The sequence below is a fragment of the Nuphar pumila genome, chromosome 5, assembly GCF_984573655.1.
Source record: "Nuphar pumila chromosome 5, dmNupPumi1.hap1.1, whole genome shotgun sequence".
Taxonomy (NCBI): domain Eukaryota; kingdom Viridiplantae; phylum Streptophyta; class Magnoliopsida; order Nymphaeales; family Nymphaeaceae; genus Nuphar; species Nuphar pumila.
In genome coordinates, this window is record NC_143253.1 from 112,492,521 (window position 1) to 112,516,455 (window position 23,935).

Sequence of the window (23,935 nt, forward strand, 5' to 3'; positions counted from 1 at the left end):
TAAGATCTTTTCACCTTTAGTTTTCCTTTTAATAAGATTCCCAGAGAGAGAAAATAAATATTTAAAAAGATGAAGCAATAAAAGTTTCACTCTTCATTTTGTCCTGATGAGACAAAAAACTTGAAAAAGGACGATAAAACAAATCTGTCTCTCTCTCTCTCTCTCTCTCTCTCCTATCGTCGTCGTCATCAATAGAGGAAATGATTCACAAGTTAGGGCAGCGATCGTCGCGAATTCCGTTCTTCTCCTTCGTTTTCTTTCTGCAATTTCTCCTAGGTAAGTTCCCCTCGATTCTTTTTCCTTTAATTTCTTGCTATTTTTGTAATATTCTTTGTGGATTGTTCTTCCATGTGAATTTTAGATCTGTGTGAAACTTCTCTTCTTTTCCTAAAGTTAATTTCTATCCTCCGCTTCGTTTGAATTGACTAATTGCTAGATCTCGTTTGGGAGTTTGCATGGTCAATTAACGATTTTCTTGCCCTTTGCGTGATTTTGTTCTCGAAATTCTTTTGATTGTTGGATCTCGTTTGTGGAGATTTGGACTGCCTTGTTATATGCATTTTTTTTTTCATTTCGATTCTTTTTTTTTTAACGTTTTTTGCTCCATGATCCTATGTATACCAGAGCAAATGGTAGTAGGGGAGATCTTCCCTGTATGATTTAGGGTTACTAGCTCGTCAATTAAGGGATGATGAACGTAATAACATGCCTTGTTGTCGAAGACCAATTCCTTATTAGAAAAGTTTGGGATTTTTGGTTTTGATTAGTCCAATGCAGTTCCCGGTTTAATCTTTTGGGTTTTCGACAATGGAGATATTCATGGTGTTCACAATGAACTTTTTATTATCGTCATCATCATTATTACTTATTATTGTTCATAGTATTATCATTGTAGTGGTCCATTTATTAAACTTACCACCATCGTTTTTTCCATGGTACATTCCTTTGAATGGCACATCCAAGCTTAGAGATTGTGTCATGGTCTGTATGTGATCTATGGGCAGGCTGATTCTTATGTCTGTCTCCTTTTTGCTGTTAAACGTTGTTGCTTCTTTACATGCATTTCTTAATGGGAGAAACTTGGTTGAGGGAATTAAATTCTCACTATTAAGTTTGAGATGACAGCTTTTTCTTGAAATTACCATGGATGGCAACATAATGTGACTGCTTTAAGAAATAACTTTGTATACTGTTGCATGCTGTTACCAAGTCTTAGGGAATGCTGAAGGCACCTCTTACCAGATATGTGGTTTTGCTATGGTATCCCTGTGGGCTTCCTCACTTAAGATGGTGTTTCAGTCACAATACTTGTCACGCCCCAAAATTTCAAACTTTCAAACCTTTCAGAAAATAGGCAAGAGACTAAAAAAAATTTATTTCCTTTCATAGTTTGTTTATGTAATCAGCGGAAGATAATTCTTTTGTTGAATTTAGAAAGAAACGTCCAAGACGCGAGCTAAGAGCAAAAAAAAGAAATCTTGAAGTCATCTTGCAATCGCGCCATCGCCCGTGGTGTACCTAATCATTACCTGTACCCATGGTTTTAAAACTCGCCGAGTCAACTCGTTGACTCGGCTCGGCTCGGCCCTCCAACGAGTCAACCCGGCAAGGCAAACTCGGCTTGCCAAGACTCGGGCTTGACTCGGGCCTGACTCGGCTTGACTCGGGCGAGTTCTGGGATATTTGAAATTTGATTTTTTATTTGAGTTGAAACAAACATGGGACGAAGTACGATTGTTACAGACAGAACACATGTTTTGTCTGTTATGTTCTAAGGGTCTGTCCAATCTTGGACAAACAATCAGATAGACCCTTAGGGTCTCTTGTGAGTGTGTCCTTAGTTGTCCTTGTGTTGGCTGATTTGGTGGACTGATGTGCTCATTGGATTTGTGGTATGTGTGCTCTTGGATCTTCCCTGTGTGTGTGTTAACTTTGTAACAAGTACTAGGTATCACTATCATAGCATAATCAACTATAATATTCATCATGTATTATCAGAAGCATAAAATTAAGGAACTAAGTATATGTTGGAAACTGGTAATTGGCCTTGTGGTAGCCAGTAGCTAGAAGTCACTCAAGAGAGGATTCATAACGTTTCCATAAATTTCTACCAATAAGACAAATGCCAACAGAGCTTCACATAAGTTCTTGATTGCTTGACAATGCACAGAACCATCAAAATACAAAAATCCAGTTAATTCATAAGAAACAACATTAGGAGCTAGTGTTCTGTTTGGGAGTGAACAACCAGGATTTTATATGCTGCATCTCTTTCGAGAATTTTTGTCATGCCACTTAATTTCATATTTTTCAACTTACACCATCGTTATTCTTCAACTTACTCCATAGTCCTTTGTCTAAAAAAGAAATTTGAAGGCTATTTAGCAGGCTATCCTAGAGTTTGTTGCTACAACATTAGTTGCTTTTAATGACCTTTGTTCATTTGTCAAGAATGTACATTTATATATGGTCACATGGACAACAAAAAGGACACATGGCATGCCATTGTTCAATTTTTCATTAAGAATAATGTATAAGGGGGCATGACAACAAGGGTAACTGGTAAGTTGAGAATATTCCTGTGAGATAGTCTGGCAGCGATCAACCTATGCATTTTTCAATGCTAATGCTCTCTATGAATGGTTTAACTAGAAAATGACAAACCCAGGAAGTAATACAAGCAAAAACCAAGCTAATTTAGTCGATGCCAATTGTTATCAGTTCAAAAGCAACCTAAGAAAGAGTCACATCTCTCTCCCAGTTTCAGTGATTACATGCCTTAACACAACCCAAGGATCTCTTGTTTACTGAAAAACATGGTTTGAGACAAATTATAAATTGTTTTTCTTTTAAAATCAAAAGTTAACAAAACCCGGTCCGAGTCACCGAGTTGACCCGCCGAGTCACGAGTCAATAAAGAACGAGTCGAGTCCCGAGTCACGGGTTTTAAAACCTTGCCTGTACCTATAGAATGGGTTAGTTTCGCGAAAAACTAGTAGGTGCACAAGAGAGACTACAGGGAACTGAATTGAGCATTTAATTCAGCATGCTAAGCAGTTTAAAGCAGATCAGCAGTTCAAAGTAGGTAAGCAGTTCAAAGCAAGTAAGCAGTGCAACTGTCAAATGCGACATGACAATTCATTTGATCGTAAGCTGTGAACTACCCCGCAACTAAAAAGTCTTATGACCCATCAACCAGTGTGAACAGACTTATGTTTCGATATTATTGGCTTGTGGGTACGCGCAAAAGTGAATCGTAAAGACAACTGAGACTAGTTCGGGCGTCTGTTATTCTATGTATTTTCAATAACCCGAATAGCTAGTTGAGTCCACTCCTAAAGGGATGACTTTTAGTCGAGAGAAGATTCCCCAAAGGCAGTTACGTGGCAACGGATGCATCCAACTTCTGCAGAAGTCCATGAGATCTACCACCTAGGATAATGTCTGGTAGTCCCTTCTCCTAACTCCAATGACTGGGGAAGCCGGATCCTTTGCCCGTGGGGTGATTGTTAACAACCTGTCTATTGGAGTTTTTGTACTGATCAATTCTCTCCTTTGACTGAAACAAAGGGCGAATGAGTGCGTTAGGTGTTGCTTAACTAATGACTCATTCTACATGCTCTGGTCTTTCAATCGCTCGAGCATCTTGCCTGTGAAGGCGATCAATCACCATTTTATGTGATTATAACATTGTGTATTTAGCACTGTTCGAGGTCGCACGACCGTCTCATCCGATCATCGCAGTACTAGCATGCAGTGCATGACTACAAGTACTCTAGGATGAAAGGGATATAGTTCCTCAATAGGAGTCTCAACAAAAATAATTGCAAAGATGTAATGTTTCTCAAACTTTACTTTTGACATTCTTTATCTTTTGAAACAGCCAGCAGCTTGTGCTAACATTTGGCATGCGAGTTTTCAGAATCTCATCTGCTATCGTAGTATCTATATGTCTCGCATGACTCGATACTGGCCTCGATAAACGAGATATGGGTTTCTCAATAGAACTACGTTAAGAAGTTTGTTCAAGCCCCAATTCGGGGTTACCCAAGATATGTCGGATAGACGAACAGAACCAATCAATCACAGCCTTACAAATACTTTGATTTGGGCAGTCTTTGATGTTTTTGCGCAACTCCCTAATTTCTCAAGTCTACTTTGCAGGACTGCTCACTCGAAAAGCCAAGATCCTTGCTAGGGATCCCTCTCCTTAGACGAGGATGTATCGTTAAGCCCCCGACTCAACTCTAATCGCAAGAGGGAAAGCAGTAAATGCCCCTTGCATCCTCCACGAGGATGCCTTTTATAGAACATGCAATGAGCGAAAACTTGAGAGTCACCTGCAATGGCAAGGCAATAACGAAACATTTGCAAAAGCAGGACCCTAGGCGCAAAGCGCGACGACAAAGGAAAGATATGATGGAAAGTAAAGGACAAGGATCATAAAATCGCGTCCTTGAGTTAAATGTGTAGTCGTATAAATATATATATGCATATATATTTATTTAAATGTCATTTTTAGTTAATTGAACTCAATTCAATTGTCCAAGTCCTCTGTGCAATCTTCCCCTACCTCGGGGAGTTGCGAGCTTGTTGGCGTCTGCGGGCATAAGAGATTAATGGCTCGGGTTGCAGGGCGCGAGCAGAATTCACCGTACGAGCTGCAAAAGTGACATCCTTAGCAAGCAAACACCAAAATAGAAGGACAGGGGCACTGCCACTGTCTTGACGTGAAGGAAGCAGAGGCAGGGGCTTCGCGCCTCTGCGCACCTGCTATCAGCGCAAGAAGCAGGGGTTGCTGACCTGCTGTCAGCAAACAACGGGGATGCAGGGTGTTGCACCCCTGCCTGCCGATTGTTCAGACAGAGGCAGGGGTTGCGCCCCTGCCTGACGAAGGCAACGAGAGAGGGTGCAGGGAGGGGGCTCAGTCCCTCCCCTAACTCCAAACCAAGGGAGGAAGGGGTCTCGGCCCCTTCCCAGCAAAACAAGGAAGGAGCCGACCCCTTCCCTGCGCAATAGACAAAGGAGGGGCTCGACCCCTCCCCTAACATCAAGGGACCAAGGAGGGGGCTCGACCCCCTACTCCAGCGTACTACGAAGGTAGGGAGGGTCGAACCCTCCCCTGCATAGCACGTAGGCAGGGAGGGCTCGAGCCATTCCGCGCAACAAACAGAGGCAGGGAGGGTCGAACCCTCCCCTGCGCAACAAAAAGGAGACAGGGAGGGCTCGACCCTCCCTGTGAAAAAGAAGAGACTGGGAGGGGTCTCGACCCTCCCTGTGAAAACAAGAGGGCAGGCAGGGCCCCCAAAACCCCCTACCAGAACCCTTCTCACAGGCGGTAGGGGTTTTACCCCTGCCGACCTGTCGGCAAAGTGGTAGGGGCTAAAGCCCTTGCTGTAAAAGATCGACAGGTAGGGGCTTTTGCCCCTGTCGGTCGACGGAAGGAAGAAGAAAAGAAAAGGAGAAGAGAAGGCGGCAAAGAGGTGCGCACCTGGGCTGCCGACCTTGGGTTTCCGGAAGGGAGCTCGGCCTGTGCCGATCCCATCAACAGGAGAAGACAAGAGAGGTGAGGGGTGGTCACCTGAGGGTTGTCGTACGGGAGGTTGCCGATGGCGGTGGGTTGTCGCGGGGTATCTGGCGAACAGAAACAAGAGGGGGTTGGGGAGAGAGAAAGTGCAGAGAGAGAGAGAACGGGAGAGCAGAGGGGAAGGAGGTTTCGAGAGACCCCCCCCCCCCCTCTGCCGCTGCGTGCTTTTATAAGCACGCAGCCGACTAACCACCCTGACGGATCTGGGTCGGGTCCGGATCTGGCCCGGGTCCAAATTTTTTTTCTCTCGAGGGTTTTACAATACTAGTAATGGAAACTATTAAGACATTCAATCACACACACATGCACATGCACACATGCATTCTTACATGCATACATACATGCAAATATATGCACATAAAGTTCTATGAGGGATTTGGCAGCATCCCTTTTCTTGAGATGTTGGTTTAGTGCATGGTTTCCAGAAGTTCAAGCTGGACATTAGCCTGATTTCTCTCAGAAGAGAGTCCTTATGTATGACAGTGCCAAGAGTAGATATACTATGGGTCCTTTCATTTGTTCTACGAATTACTTGTTGAAGGCTTGAAGCTAATCTGCTATATCCTCCAGCAATGTTCCAAATTGCACAAGCAATTTTAGTGTTTGAATTCAGTGAAACAGTAAACTTTTGATCATTGAACATCATCACTCTAGATGGGACCCCAGGGATTGTCATAATACAATGCCACAGCCAACATTTCAATAGAATCCAAGTATTTTCATCCCATTGCAACTTTAGACAGTTTCCATAGCAAGCTGGCCATAATCTTACATTGAGTTCTTCCTATAAGGTAGGCTTCATCATCATGGCATAACTTGTTTTTAGTGGGCCTGACTTTTCATTACTACAATATGCAATACCTAGTCCTAGCACTACCTGATGCATCACCAAGGGAAGGGGATGGTGAACCACCACTTAACCTCCTGGATGAGAAGCTTCCAAGGATCATGTCTCCTGCCAAACCTATATATGATTTTCTACTGTACATTAGCTAGGGTGAACGAGTTCTTTCGCGAATCTAATAGGAATGAGTGTTCGAGAATCCTTTTTATGATTGAATTCATTACACTGCCTTTTCAAGCAAGCTGGTCCTTATTATGACTCAACAACATGCAGTTTGGGCAGTCCCAATTAGGAAGTATACTAGCTTCTGTAGTTTTTGTTTCTCTAGACAACCTCTACGATGGTAAAATGTAGATCATGTCAGATTAGTCTGTAGCTGATACCATCCAAAGTATTATCATTGTCTTGATAGAACCACAAATCGATGAAAATTTTGATAGTTCCTCCATCACCCAACCTCCAATATACTTGATGAGAGATATTGTGCCAATCCCACAGCATGTCTTTTCATGTTGGCAAGCTCCAGTTGAAGGCACAAAAGGACCAAAGACTTGTTAATATCATAAAATCTGACTTCTCCCTCCAATTTAGGCCAGCAGAGAGTCTCCTATTCCACTAGATGCATGTGTGATCTATTCTCTCCACCATTTCGTAGAAAGTTTTACAAACAACAATCTAGAATTTTGAGTATAGTATAAGGCAACTTATCATGAAAGTCAAGCAACTGTAAAGCTTGTCAAAGTAATTTACTCGATTATACCCTTTAGTGAGGTCCGTTTAAGGCATACTATGGGAACCATGTAAGATATGAGCGAATGTAATAGCTCATGTGCAAGCAACTTACTTTCCTTTATATTTTGATCTTTAAGAAATGCTCCTTGGTTAGATGAGATAATGTGCAGATGGATATCATGTATTATTGACCATCACTTTTGAAATGATTTTGTACAGGAATTTGCATTAATAGATAGGTCTAAGATCATAGAGTCCTAGTGTTCATCCAGTTAATAAAAACTATTATATTGATAGCATTCACCTTCTTGACTATCTTGCCTTTAGAAAAAATTCCTTGATTTCATCTTTCCCTACAACATCTTTAGTAGCTTTGTTAAAACTTAAAAGTATATTAAGAAACCGTTAGTATCATGTGCTTTGTTGCTATTAGATTGAAACATTGGTTTCCTGATTTCTTTCTCACCTACTAGAGAAGGAATGAATTTATCATCTTGACAGCCAAATTTAGCCCCAACCACTAGATGTTGAAACTTACCTCTACTTGGTTGGTCGTTAGTGTGAAGGTTCTTGAAAACAGCTTGAATTTTCTCAGTCATGTGGGCCCTCCATCATCTTCAAATGAATGGTATTTCTCTGTCGGCTACCCCACATTGTAGCATCAAAGGAGGTATTGGATCTCCATCACTTAACCAGGTTACTTTGGATTCTTGCTTCCAGTGTGGTTCTTATTTCTTAATGCCCAAAAATAGAGATTTCTTGAGCCCCATCTTGAAACTAATTGCCTAAAGATTTCCTAGTTTAGTGTCTTTTTGAATAGCTTCCAACTCACCTTTAATGGATTCTACCTTTGGTTTAACATTTTCAAAGAAATTTTTATTTCATAAATGATGGTTACGTTGGACTTTATATTAGCTCTTGGAGAACCCATTTCATAGAGTAGTCTTGGCATGAGATTCACCAACTATTTGTGATGATACCTCTACATTCTTGGTGAAGCATCAGCATCTTGCAATTGGACTAAAAGTTAGCCTTCAGGATAACAAATTTCTTTCATCTACGATGACTTGAGGAAGAAATTTGGTTGATGTGTTTCAGTCTCATAGTGGCAAAGCATTTAGTTGGTCCTAATGGATTTCTCACGTCTTTACAAAGATGGACATTGTGAGGAATGATGTCACCAGGGCTATTAAGGAATTGTTTGCAAAGTGCAAGATCACTTGAGAGGTAAATGCTACCAACATAGTCTTGATTCATAAAATGTCTAAGATTTGCAATCTATCTAAATTTCGAGCTATTTTTTTATGTAAATTCTTGTATAAAATTATTTTCAAGGTGATGGTCAATCTGATGCATGGTATTCTCATTATAAATTATTTCCTCTAACCAAGGAGCTTTTCTCTGAGGCTAGGATACAAAAGAAAGTATTTTGCTTGATCATAAGTTATAAGTTCAATCATATGCTCTATGGACCCATCGGTATGGTTTGAATGAACCTTGGTATGGCATATGTCAACTTGATTGAGATTTTGATAAGGCTTATAATTGTTTGGTTTCCATGTGGAGTTAGTAAGAAGATATTGCTTTGTGTGTCCATTCTTTTCTATGCTCATTAATAGATTCTCCTAGGAGGTGATTCAATAGTTCGTGCAACATTCAACAAGATGATCTGATATCTCCTTATTTATTTTTTATTGTTATGGAGATAGCCAGGAGGATTCTGAAATTATGACTCCCTACATTCCCTGCTGTAGACAGGCTCTAGATTCTTTTTTCTTTTCTAATGATACACTGTTTTTCTGTGATCCTAGTGCCTTTTCTGTTGCCAAGCTACAGGATGTATTCACACTGAATGGTATGCAGGTATGAGACTAATAAATCCTTTCAAATGTCTTTTCATTCTCATTAATGTTTCCTAAGACCAAGCTCAGAGCTTAGGCACTTCGATGGGTTGGACCCACCCATGGCTCATTTCCTTTCAAATAACTGGGTCTCATTCTATTTCATGGAAAGATAAAAGTCAACCTATGGAAGGATTTTTACTCAAAGTCAATTTTCATCTGCAGAGTTGAAAATCCAAGTTGTTATCCTATACTGGTCGATTGTGCTTAACTAAGCATGTTTTATCATGTGTACCACTTCATTAGCCTATTTCTTTAAGTTATCTCATGTCATTCTCAAAGCTCTAGAGTGTTGTTTTTCGTTTGTAGGATAGTGGTGAGGATCAGTCACTTGTGCATTTAGTGAAATGGGAAACTCTTTGCCAACCTAAATTGGAGGGAGTTGCTGGCCTTCTCAGCCTTGAAGGTTTACAAAGGCTAATCTTGTTAGAAAACAACGGGTTCGATAATGAACCCATAAATGCACACTAAAGGTGCAAATACACAAACCCACTAAGGGGCAACCAAAAGCACATAAAGTGCTAAACCCATAAACCCACAAAGGGGTTAAGCCAAAAGGCTGAAAGAATATCTTTTTATTATGAAAAATAAGGTAAAAACCCTTTTACAATGGAGTTAAAGTTCCCTCAAGAATATCGAATTACAAGGGGGAGACCCTTATTTATAATACAAGAGAGGAGCCACATAGGGGGCTCCCAAAGGAGTCGTTGGGAGCCCCCAACGACTCTTTTGGGGAGCCTCCCTAGGTAGCGCAAACCACAAAAATAAAAAAGGAAAAATAAAAAATAAAAAGAAGATTACAATCATATTCCAAATGGAATATGCATAAAAATAAGTGAAATGATTAAACTATCCCTACGGCTAATAATTGAGAAATATATATTTTATATATATAATTAGGAGGATACATATACATATATACCATATATGTATATGTATCATCCTTTATATATATAAAATATATATATATAATTACAATGATTGAAGAATACATTTTAACACCCCCCCTCAAACTTTGCGTGGGGGAACGAAAAGATTGAAGAATATAAGAGGAAGAAACTCAAGGCTCCAAGAGTCTTCAGTAAGGATGCCATTGAAATTTGCAAATGTCTTCCTCCAATTGTCTTTAATGGTGAGCACCTTTCATTATCTATCAAAGGTACTTCTTTTCATCTAATCTTCACAATCCTGTGGAACAAACCAAGAAAAGGTCCAAGTAAAAGATATATTTGCACTTTAATCAAGTGGAATATTCCAAACAAGATGAATCATCCAAGAAACAATGGTGCAAAAAGATATTCTATGCATAAATGAAAGCATAACTATTTTATTTAAAACACAGGATTCATCAGGACAAGATAATTACTTATGCATGCAACATGATTTTTGAAGACCAACTTTCAAAATCATATACTTAAAAAGTAATGAGAAAATTTTAAAGTGTACGCGAAAATGTATAATAAGAATGCTTAATGCATTCATACGATTCAATGACGAACAACCAAGACGCCACAATGAAGAATATTGAAATAGTTCATGAAGGGACAATATAAAGAGCCTTCAAAGAGCCAACTCATAAGAAAATATATGAATCTTAATCAAGTGAGAGCTTAAAAAGACATTATGAGCATATGCATATTGAATCAACACTTAAAAGAATTATTAATGAACATGCTCCAATTATACTTTAATCAAGTAATATTACTTGAGCTTACAAGATAGGAAAACAAGTGTTATTGATTTGAGCAATTTTCTTGAAGGCAATTTCACAAAGGAAATGCTCAAGAGCATCTGATAAAAGAGAGTGTATAAAACACAAGAGTTCAAAAGTTTTAAGTCTACTTATAAGACAAAACAATCAAAATATATTCTTTGATTTGAACAACATGTGCACATAGCAATTGTACTATAAAAAGAATATGAGTTAGAAAAACTCATATCAAAACCAAATTTCAAATTCCCATAAATATGAAATTTTGTAAATCTCAACAATAGCTTATCCACTACAAGCAACTACCTCATTAGTCATCCAAAACCCATAAATCAAGTGTATAAGCTACTAGAACAAGAACATAATCATAATGCCATTAAAGGCCAAAGACACACACAAAGGTGTATACAAAACACCTCTTGTCTACATGTAATAATACTTGAAATGAGTGTATCAGCGACTAGAACAAGAAAATAAATGCCAACATGGAATAAAAACATCTCTTGTCTACATAAAATAACACTAAAAAACAAGCATGTTTAGCTACTAGAACAAGAGTACCAAGTCAACCATGGGCTAAAACACACACGAAGATGTGACAATACATCTCTTGTCTACATAAAATGACACTTAGATAAGGGGCATAAAAGGAGAAGACACTTGAGACAATAAAGCTTGTAATGGAAATACAATTAAAGAACATCAATTTCTCAATATACCTTGAAACACAACTTTAGACATCCATCACAAGTATACATAATTAAAAGCATCCATAAAAACAACGACAAAAAAACAAATGAGTGACACACTCATAATTAGAAATCTCAAAACAAGTCATTTTAGAGTCAAACTACAAGTTGACAATCTAACATGACATAACACAAGGTGCCCATAACTCACCTCGATAAACATCTCTAATATAATAATAAGGCCAAAAAAGATTGATGCATTATATAACAACTTGTGATGGACAAAATAAATGCCATAAAAGGCAAAAATACTCTTTTAAAAACATAATGACATATAAAGAAATTCTTGGGATAATCAAGAGAAGAAAACCAAGCTTTACAAAGAAATCACAAGAACCATAACGATTCACAAAGAGAGCTTTAACACAATACTCAAAGAAAGAATATTCAAAAGTACTTGAAAATTTATAAAATTGAGATTAAATCCCATACAAGTTTTAATATTCTTTGATTGTGATGAGATATGCGGAAACATACAAAGTGCTATAAACACTTACAATGTCTTATAATGATTAAACAAAAGAGTCAATATCCAAGTCCATTACACTTTCACAAAAAGAAATGTACACAAAAGCTTCACAATGTAAAAATGTCTACTAAGAGACAATACACATACAAGCACAAAAAGCTTTACAAAAGATGTGCACGAAGGCACTCACACAACACTTGAATAAATACGCACAAAGGCGTAAACATAGCAAACATGCACTAAGGCATGTATTTCATATAAAAGAAATGCTTGAGACTCTCAAGCTTTAATTATGCAATTTAAGACAAAGGAGACCATATTACGGCCAACATAGGCATCCTTTAAAAGAAGGGATGCAATCAAGAGGTTTTGAAATCTTATGTGAAAAATACGAACAAACAAGTTTATAAACTTGCATCATTAGAAGAAAATCAAAACTAATGAAATCTTTTATACCAAAAGATGCAATAGACACACTATGCATATTAAGATTCTATATAGTGTGGGAAGTTCTTTTAAAAGATCTTTCTTAATGAACACAATGGTTCATACAACATATTTATCACAAAAAAAAATTCAAAATTCTTTAAATAAACCAAAAACATTGAAAGACCTTTAGGAGTTCTCACAAATAGTTATCATTAACAAGAACTACTTAGGATTTATAAAAAAATGAACAACAAAGATTTAGATGTGAGAAATTCTCATACAAGAATTATATCAATTTTTCACAAAAAATGCACTAAAATCCATAAACAAGAAAGGACCTCAAAACAAATTAGGCTTCATATGACGGTCAAGAGCCTTTTAAGCAAAAATCATTAATTTAGCAAGAAAACATATATAATTTTAGAAGTTAACTTATAGGTCAATCATGAAACAATTATGTAAAAAATCATAAATCTCACATAATTGAAGACAATTTTGAAAAACATAAATTACTATTATATGTGATGGGTAATCGATGAATGCGTAGAGAAGTATGTGAATTATCACAATCCTTCATATACAAAAAAATTCAATCTCATCCAAACTTTTTTTAAGAACTTATTACACATACAAAAGATTTTTATCACAACCATGTATGCTCATTTATATAAAAATCTCTAAAAAATATTCGTGTATAAACACAATGCTAAGAAGTGTGCACAAGGGCACAAGGAGAACTCTCACAAGTGCACAAAGGCACGGATACACATGCACAAAGACATGGAAAATATGAACTTCAAGCTTACATAATAGAAAACACCTAAAGCCATACGAGTTCAAGTAGGATTGACATCAAATTTTAAAATAATATACGACCCATTTTTGAGCAATCATATATTTGAAAAACAAACAAGTTTACCAAATTTAAAAGGAGATATTTTAAAACATGCGAACACGTGAAATGTGAAATGTGAAAAGAAAGGATTAACTATCATAAACACTAAATATACAAAATATATGCAAGAAAAATAGTTTCATAATGCATAATACTTTAAGAAAAGGAATACATACCGAATAACTTCAAAAAAGAGAAGAACAATGAATACTTCACCATTTCTTGAGTGACATGCTTTCCGATGCACCAAAAGACAACCCGATCGTAACCTTGCTTTGATACCATGTTAGAAAACAACGGGTTCGATAATGAACCCATAAATGCACACTAAAGGTGCAAATACACAAACCCACTAAGGGGCAACCAAAAGCACATAAAGTGTTAAACCCATAAACCCACAAAGGGGTTAAGCCAAAAGGCTAAAAGAATATCTCTTTATTATGAAAAATAGGTTAAAAACCCTTTTACAATGGAGCTAAAGCTCCCTCAAGAATATCGAATTACAAGGGGGAGACCCCTATTTATAATACAAGAGAGGAGCCACATAGGGGGCTCCCAAAGGAGTCATTGGGAGCCCCCAACGGTCACATTTGTGACCGTTGGGGGCTCCCCAACGACTCTTTTGGGGAGCCTCCCTAGGTGGCGCAAGCCACAAAAATAAAAAAGGAAAAATAAAAAATAAAAAGAAGATTACAATCATATTCCAAATGAAATATGCGTAAACATAAGTGAAATGACTAAACTACCCCTACGGCTAATAATAGAGAAATATATATTTTATATATATATAATTAGGAGGATACATATACATATATACCATATATGTATATGTATCATCCTTTATATATTTATAATATATATAATTACGATGATTGAAAAATACATTTTAACAAACCTATCATACCAAACGTTGGAAATCTTAGGTAAACACTCTTTGCGGACGTTATTGATGAAATAGAAGTACTTGAAGCATGAGTCTTATGACCTTGAGGAACTTGGACAGGGAAGGGTATGGTGTGGGAATGGAAACATATCTCTTATCATATATCTTGGAGATTGGGTAATGATCATGTAACCAAATTCTAGGTCAAGCAGCCCGTTATTGCTACCGTTGATGGTGGGAATTATGACCTGATCCAACAACAACCACACTTATAGTAACCAAGGCTCTCTAGTGATATGAAAGTCAAGGGAAGCTACTTAGTCTTTTTGCCTCTTTAGGAAGAATGCAATGTGGAGACATGGCATTAGCATATCTGGTGCAAGAACAACCTTCTTGGGGGTGCTTGGGTGTTTTTTCTACCCTACAAGACAAACACCCTACTCTAGACCAGAGTTACTAGAAGCGCCATAGGACTTGGGGAAACACGCTTCCCCGAAGCGCGTTTTGGAAGCGCTAAACGTGGCGCTTCCAAAACATGTTGGGAAGCTCCAAAAAAAATTGGGAAGCATGCTTCCCCATTAATGGGAAGCTCGCTTTCCCCTCGCTTTTCCTTCTTTTTTCCTTTTTTTTTTGTTTTTTCCTTCTTGTTTTTCTTTCTTTTTTCCCTTTTTTCACTTCCACCTCCCTTCCTAGGTCACTTCTGGTTCGCTTCTCTTCTCACTTCTGAGATGATTCCTGGTTCGCTTATAAGTCGTCCTGCACTTCTCGCTTCCTAAAATTTTGGAAGTACCTCGCTTCTCGCTCTTGCTTACAACTTTGCTCTAGACAGATTACAAAAATGGGTGTTCCATGGGACAGTCGTTCTCACCTCTGCCCATGAGCGGTGGAGACTAACCACCAGCTTGTTAAATTATGTAAATCAATATTGTAATTTCGTATATATATTTTATATATATAAGGTGATACATATACATATATTATATATATATATGTATATGTATCTACCTATTATATATATATATATATATATATATATATATATATATAAAGTATATATATTGCTAAGGGTAGTTTAGGCATTTTACACATTCATTTTCGTGAATATGTTTTGTATTTTTTCCTTTTCTTTTTCTTTAATTAATGCAACTTGTACTTGCCTTGGGAGGGGCCCAACCCACTAGTCGTTGGACCCCTCCAACGGTCACATTTGTGACCGTTGGAGGGGCTCCAACGACTATGTGGAGCCCCTTCCAAGGCCTCCTAAATGCCCTATAAATATGGGCAGCTCCTCTTGTATTTTCTCAAGGGTTTTGGGATTATAGCCCAACCTTTTATTTGTTTATGAATCTTATGAGTGCATTTGCACATTTGTGACTCCGTGTGTTGTTCTTGTTGTGCACAAGTGTTCTTGGTGTGTGTATGTATGTTCACACATTTATTCTCAAGGATATTGTGCTATCGATTATAGTATCTTGTTGAAGATATTTTTACATGGTATCAGAGCCTCGTTGAAGAAGAAGAATTGCGGTTCGCTTTCACTTGCATTCCTCGAAAAACGTGCCTTCAAGCTTTTTGAAATCAAAGTGGATCATCTTCTTCGGGCAATATTTTAGGAGCCTCTTTTGTCAAGAAAGACACGAAAAATAGTTGAGGTACGTATTATTTATTGTCTTCTTTCCTCTCTAATGGGCGAAAAAGACTCTCATTTCTCTCTTGGGTTTAAGCTTAATGGCTCAAACTATCATGTTTGGGCCGGTAATATGGAAGCTCATATTAAAGGAAAGGGCCTTTGGGGTTACATTCATGGATCCATACCGGAACCGGAACTGGAACCCAAAATCACCGTCGTTGAAGGAGAAGATATTAAGATCCTTGAAGGGGATGAAAGACAAAAGGCTCTTGAAGAGTATTCTAAAAAACATGATGATTGGGAAATGAAGAACTTCAAGATCTTATCTTGGATTTTCTCATCCGTTGAGACCAAGATAAATGCCAATATCATCAAATTTAAAAAAGCTTCCGAAGCTTGGGTGTATCTTTAGAAAATGTACACTTCAAGAGATCTATCCCACAAGTACTTTCTCCAAAAGAGGGCTTTGACCCTCCAACAAAATGGAATGACCATTCTGGAGTACTTTGCCGAATTATCCTCTATTTGGGACGAGCTCGCAATTCTTGAACCAAAATGGAGTGGAGAAGCAATCGAATTAAGGCACAAACAACTTGAGGAAGATCGGTTCTTCAATTTTATAAATGGCCTTAGACCCGAATTTGAACAAGTTCGGTCCTCTCTTCTCTCTGCTTTCACATCACCCTCACTTGAAGATGTTATCACCAAGCTAAGTGGTGAAGAAACCCGTATGGAAATTAGCAAGAATAATTCTAGCATTCTTGTTACCTCTTCTACTCAAGAAGATGGTGAAATGGTTAATGCCGTGTCAAGACCGGGGAATAACATGAAGACCTATAAACCTCCTCATTTCAAGAACCAAGGTCAAGGAGGAAATGATCGGTATGGCAAAAGAGACTATAGCAAATTGAATTGCTACTTTTGTAAAGAACCTGGACATATCAAATCTATGTGTCCTAAATGGAAGAAATTGATTGCAACGGCTATGACATCCCAAGCAGAAGAACGACCTTCATCATCAAGTGAGTCTCTTTCCCTTCAACAAATCGTAGAGGCATTACAACCTCTTCTCAAGGGAGGCACTTCCTGAGCCGCTATGTCATCCTCTTCCCCCGGTAAGACATCTTGGCTTTTAGATTCCGGGGCATCCTTTCACATGACCCCTAGCTCTTGCTCTCTTTCAAATTTTTCTAAAAATTCTTTTCCATCATTTGTCTCAACCGCGGACGGAACATCTCTTGAGATTAAAGGAATAGGTAATTTTGAAAGACAAGACTTCTTTGTTCCAAAAATTCGTTTTATCCCAAAACTTAATTTAAATCTTTTTTCCGTCTCTCAACTCTCAGACCATGGTTGCGATATAAAATTCTCTTCTAATAAATGTTGGATACAGGATCGTCAGTCCGAGAGATTGATTGGGGAAGGCTCTAGAAGAGGAGACCTCTACTACGTAGATTTTCTTCAAGTTCCCAAGAGTCAATTTTGCAACGTCGTCCAAAACAAAGATATTCATGTATGGCATAAGAGATTGGGTCATCCCAATATTGTTAAAATCTATTTTCCTTTTGCTAAACATCTTTGTAAAAGTGATTTTCTATGTAAGGAATGTATTCTTGGGAAAATGAAATGTTTGCCTTTTCCTCAAAGATCCATGTTTACGACAAAACCATTTGAAATTGTCCATTCCGATGTATGGGGTCCGGCTCCTGTAATGTCAAAAGGAGGATTTTCATATTATGTGATTTTTGTGGATGACTACACTAGGTTTTGTTGGATTTATTTTATTAAACATAAACATGAAGTTTTCTCAACTTTTAAAAGTTTTCACATGATGATTTCAAATCAATTCAATGGATGCCTAAAAATCTTTAGGTCCGACTCTGGAGGAGAATACCTCTCAAATGAATTCAAAGTTATCTTGAAAATTTTGGTATTCTTCACCAAAAATCTTGTCCGAAAACCCCTCAACAAAATGGGTTAGCCGAACGAAAGCACACGCACATCATTGAAACAACTAGGACTTTACTCATTTCACAAAACATTCCAAAGAATCTCTGGGCCGAGGCAGCCCTTACCTCTGTCTATCTCATAAACAGACTTCCATCGAAAAATTTAAACAAAATTTCTCCCTTTGAAAAACTATATGATAAGGAACCTGATTATAGCAGGTTAAGGGTCTTTGGGTGTAAATGTTTTGTTCTTACTGATAAGAATGACAAACTTTCTCCTAAAGCCATTCCTTGTGCCTTTCTTGGCTATTCTGAAACCCAAAAGGGTTTTCGTTGTTATGATGTCAAAAGTGATAAACTGTATGTTTCCAGAAATGTGAGTTTTTTGGAAAATCTTAGTGGATTCGAACGTTGTGACCCTCATAATGAAAATGTAGATTATTCCTTTTTATTTGATTTATTGAATAAAGACGATGATACTAGTGATGATGAGTCAGATCAAAGTAACCCAAATGAATTTGAAACTGAGGAAAACATCTCCTTGCTTCCTTCATCACATCAACATATTGATGAAGAATTACCTAGAGACCCTATCACCTATACTCATAGAGATCGAAACAACTTTAGGAGTGCTCTTGACAGATATGATGATGCTAGTCCCAGTGCCTCTCAGAATGAAGTGATCCCTCGTAGAACCGAAAGAAGTAGAAGGCCTCCTTCTAGGTTCATTTCCTATGACTCTTTTTCACCAAGATATAGAGTCTGCCTTAGTGCCATCCACTCCTATATAGAACCTAGAAATTTTGAAGAAGCACGTAAGTGCCCTGAATGGATTAGTGCAATGGACAATGAACTTGAGGCTCTGAGAAGAGCCAAAACTTGGGAGTTTCAAAATCTTCCTAAAGGTAAGAAAATAATAGGGTGCAGATGGGTTTTCAAAGTAAAAACTAAAAGTGATGGATCCCTTGAAAGGTATAAAGCTCGTTTGGTTGCGAAAGGATATAGTCAAGAATATGATATTGACTATGAAGAAACTTTTGCTCCTGTAGCTCGTATGGTCATTGTCCGATGTCTTATAACCGTTGCTTCTATCAACAAATGGAACATCTATCAAATGGATGTTAAAAATGCATTTTTAAATGGCGATTTAAGCGAAGAAGTTTATATGGGTGCTCCACCTGGAATGGAGACTCCTAAGGGAAAGGTGCTTCGTCTTCAAAAAACACTTTATGGTCTAAAACAAGCCCCCAAGGCTTGGTATGATAGGTTTAACTCTGTAATGATTGAAAATGGATTTTCCTCTTGCTTTACTGACACTGCTCTATTTGTTAGAAAATCCAATGCAGGAATTGTAATTTTACTATTATATGTTGATGACATGCTCATCACCGGGAGTGACTCTAACGGAGTTAAGAGTATAAAATCTATCTTAAAAGATAAATTTGAAATGTTTGATCTGGGTTTTCTAACTTATTTTTTGGGGATTGAAGTAGCATACTCCCTTAGAGGATATTTATTATCTCAAACTAAGCTTGCTTCTGAGATCATTGACAGGTCAGGTATTACAGATGAGAAGCTTTGTGAAACTCCTGCGGTAGTAGGGGCAAAAATGAAAATTGATGATGGGGTTCCCCTCTTGGATCCTACACCCTCGAGACAGCTTGTAGGATCATTGATGTATCTGAGTATTACCAGACCAGATATATCTCATGCAGTCCATACTGCAAGTCAGTTTCAGCATGCGCCTACATCAATTCACATGAGTGCCATCTTACGAGTCGTAAGATACATAAAGGGTACTCTAAATAAGAGAGTTTTTCTGTCTTCTTCTTCCGACTTAAAATTAATTGCTTATACTGACTCTGATTGGGAAGGTGACCCAAATAACCGTCACTCCACCACTGGTTTTTGTGTATTCTTAGGAGACTCACTGATTTCGTGGAGATGCAAGAAGCAACAAAAGGTGTCGCTCTCCTCAACCGAAGCTGAATATCGTGCTATGACAACTACTACCATGGAGATTGTTTGGATTCATCAATTGCTAGAAGACATGGGGATCACAATAGAAGGGCCCACTAAGCTATGTTGTGACAACAAGAGTGCAATCTACATTGCGAAAAATCACACCTTTCATGAGCGGACTAAACACATCGAAATGGACTGTCACTATGTTCGTGAAGCATATCTCAGAGGAGTCATTGATCTTCTTTATATCACGTCCGAATATCAGTTGGCAGACTTCTTTACTAAAGCCTTGTGCGCTCTGCAGTTCAACTTCCTTCTTGGCAAACTATCGGTCATCTTGCCCTAAGTTTGAGGGGGGGGTGTTAAATTATGTAAATCAATCTTGTAATTTCGTATATATATTTTATATATATAAGGTGATACATATACATATATTATGTATATGTATATGTATATGTATATGTATCTACCTATTATATATATATATATAAAGTATATATATTGCTAAGGGTAGTTTAGGCATTTTACACATATTCATTTTCGTGAATATGTTTTGTATTTTTTCCTTTTCTTTTTCTTTATTTCTTTTTCTTTAATTAATGCAACTTGTACTTGCCTTGGGAGGGGCCCAACCCATTAGTCGTTGGACCCCTCCAACGGTACCGTTGGAGGGGCTCCAACGACTATGTGGAGCCCCTTCCAAGGCCTCCTAAATGCCCTATAAATATGGGCAGCTCCTCTTGTATTTTCTCAAGGGTTTTGGGATTATAGCCCAACCTTTTATTTGTTTATGAATCTTATGAGTGCATTTGGACATTTGTGACTTCGTGTGTTGTTCTTGTTGTGAACAAGTGTTCCAAGTGTTCTTGGTGTGTGTATGTTCACACATTTATTCTCAAGGATATTGTGCTATCGATTATAGTATCTTGTTGAAGATATTTTTACACAGCTCTTTATATCGTGCCTTGTGGTTGCTAAGGCTTGGCAAGGCCTTATGCACAAGTTTGGCAAGTGATGTGCTCTATGGAAGCCTTTGTCCAAGAAATAAAGTGGTTGTTCAGTATCCCCGTCACTTGGAGATAGATTAAACAATCTTGAGACGAGGCATTGCACATTGTTATATGGAAAATCTAGTTCATTTGAAACAAAATATGCCATGAGGATCAGAAATATTCCATCGGTATATTTCTGCTTGAGATATGATTAAGCCTGTTTTGAGAACCTATTAAAGCTAAAAATGGGACGAATAAACTTGGCTGCCAGAGAAATGTTGACTGTAACATGTTATCCCAACTTCCTTGGAACCCATACCAGTCTAAGATTGGTAAAGCAATCCTACGGCCACACCGCCACCCATGTCACATGGGTGCGGGTGCGGGGGTGCAGCACTTTCAAAAAACTTGGGTGGGGGTGCGGCAAAAATATAAAAAATTATATATATAGTCGAAAAGTTGGACGTAAATGACCCTGGGTGCGTTGACTGCACCCAGGGTCAGGTTGACCACATCGGGTGCGGGTGTGGGTGCAACGCGGGTGCGGCACCTAGTTGAAGAGTCCCTGTGACATAGACCGCCACTATTCAGCATTGCAAAAATTGTAACCGCTCCAACATCTGAATAAAGAAGACTGGATCATTCTTCACCTTTCAAATTGTTACGATTATGATGAATTAAACAGTCTTTTCCATCAATACTAGATGCAATGAGCGTATTGTAATGCAACAGCTCTAACGGTGGCCTTGTTAGGTTGATGTGTTGTAGAGAGTGTTCGTGAAGTGGCAGCATCTGGTTATAGGAACTTCAGTGGGTCATGGATAGAATTGCAATTTTATTTCATAACTCTTGACAAAAGCTTGTTTTGATTGGCAAAGAGAAAAATTAGGTGTATTTTTAACAATTTTCAAGACTTAGGTGCATTTTTTAATTGCAATTTTATTTCATAACTCTGGACAAAATCTTGTTTTGATTGGCAAAGAGAAAAATTAGGTGTATTTTTAACATTTTTAAAAAAATTTAGGTGCATTTTTTAAATTCCCCCGCCCCCAAAAAAAGTTAAATGGGGAAGAATCCCATCCCCAATCTGTAAGATCATATCAGGCCCCTGGGTATTTTGATGCTTGACCAAGTTAGAACACCCCATCAATTACAACCATGAAGGTCAAGATGGATGATCCACTGTCCTCCAAAAACATGGTTGTTATGATCTTGTTTAATTCTTCCATGATGTAGAAAGAAGCCACAAGGCCTTTTAAGCCGCTCTTACCATTCTTGAGATTTTTTGTCTTCTTCCATTGTTTGCTAATAGTTATCTTGAGCTACACCTTTGGGTATTTGGTCTGACATCCCTCATGGGCATGTTAATGTAAGCTATTTTACAAGAACTGAAGATATATTTCACTCGTATTATGTTCTGTTTATTTCATTTCCCATGAGGCCATCCTTTTGATACTTGCTGTATCAAGTTAAACTTAGAAACCTATACTGTTGACATCCTTATGATTAGGTGATTTTTATAAACCTACAGATCAATGCATCCTGTACATCACTGGTTTGCTATTTCTTTCTTCTTCTTTTTTCATTCGTTCATTTTTATCCAACTCTCTTAATTGTCACTTGTATATCTATTTAATTCTGTATAGTTGACATCTTGATGTAGTCTTTTGATATTGTTGACATTCTTCCATATCGTGTGTATACATGCATGGCCATTTATATTCATGTGTGCATTATAAGCAGTTGCAATGTGTCAGATATTCATCATGATACATCATTTGATTACTATTTCTTGTGAACTGAAAGACAAGAACTGAAAATAAAAAGAAAAACCATCAAAGAGAGAAAAATCATGTTTTGTTGAAACTTTCCATTATTCTTCTTCTTTGGTCAAAGGAAGCCGGTAACATTTTAGTGTTGACAGTTGGATATTGGTCAAAATGAAACAGGTAAATTTTGAGTTTTCTTGAATGTTGGATGTTGGCTTTCTTGGTGGCACATGCAAGCTGTCACACAGACACTTCACTTAGCATGTGTATCTGTGTTGATACGACACCATACTCAGACATTTCATGGATACAGTTACACCAGTTCCACACAGCACAATCAACATTGCAACATTAACTTTATCTTCTTTTTTTATGATCTTGTTTACTTATTTTGTATTCGCTGTCGTTTTTCTTTCCTTCAAATTTGTTATCAATTGCATCATGTTTCATTTATTATCTGATGTTCCTAATTATAGTGATTTAAAATTGTCATATTATACACACATACATATATTTGTGTACATGGCCGTGTCTCCATGTCCTAATTTTTGAGAATTATCATATCATACCAAGTGTATTCGCATTGTGCCTTGTTCCCACATCTGTATCCATGTGGCACACCATGCAAGCAGTATTAAGCTGGTAGTTTCATGTATGCAATCAATGTTTTTGTTGTATCATTGTACGGATTATTCAGTTTTGATTTTCTACCTGCATTAAGGGCTTCAATTTTCCTGATCCACAGGTCTGGCTGGTGATCCATCAAGTTCCAAAAATGAAGTAAAATCAAAGACTCATGATGCTTTTAGTGGTGGTCCTGGTCTTAAGGTTTTTGTTATATGTTTCGGGGTGGTAGCGTTTGTGGCATTCTGTGTGTTCCTCTTCAAGAAATGGCAGAAGAAGAAGAGAGAGGAGCAGCATGCCCGTCTTTTGAGACTATTTGAAGAGGATGATGAACTTGAGCTTGAGCTTGGCTTGCGTGAGTGAAGCCATCCATCCTATCATCGTATAAGTGTAATATACTCTTGAGATTTTGCTGTGTGTATATAAACTCAATGCCTTTTTCCTTTTAATTTTCCTTATTTTTGCACTCCCATCTTTTTGGTTCTGTCAAGTGACACCTTTAAACACTATTTGTATTTTCAGACCAAGATGTTTTTATTGTCACGGTAGGAATAGAATGATCCTACTTATGTATATGGTTAGTGCACTGAAAAAGTAAAATTAGACATGCACGTTTTCATCTGCTCTAGAAAAGATTGGTTCATTCTGAGTGTTTTTTTCCTAAGATTTTGGCAGTCGCACGCACTTTGAGCTTGATAGGCCATACCCTAAAATAAAAGTGAAATAAAAAGGAATTCGTTTTTCTAGGAGAATTTCCTAGCATTCCACTGTAATATGTTTTGCTCCCATCATGTGTTGGCTTCAAT

At 37.7% G+C, this 23,935-nt stretch overlaps 1 long non-coding RNA gene across 1 annotated transcript; it reads left to right on the forward strand.

The window, feature by feature from the left end:
• Positions 1–147: 147 nt before the first annotated feature.
• On the forward strand, positions 148–23,383 carry LOC149838169 (uncharacterized). Its single transcript, XR_016432166.1, has 3 exons — positions 148–276; positions 7,723–8,390; positions 23,251–23,383. It is a non-coding gene; the product is annotated as an uncharacterized LOC149838169 (long non-coding RNA).
• Positions 23,384–23,935: the final 552 nt, after the last annotated feature.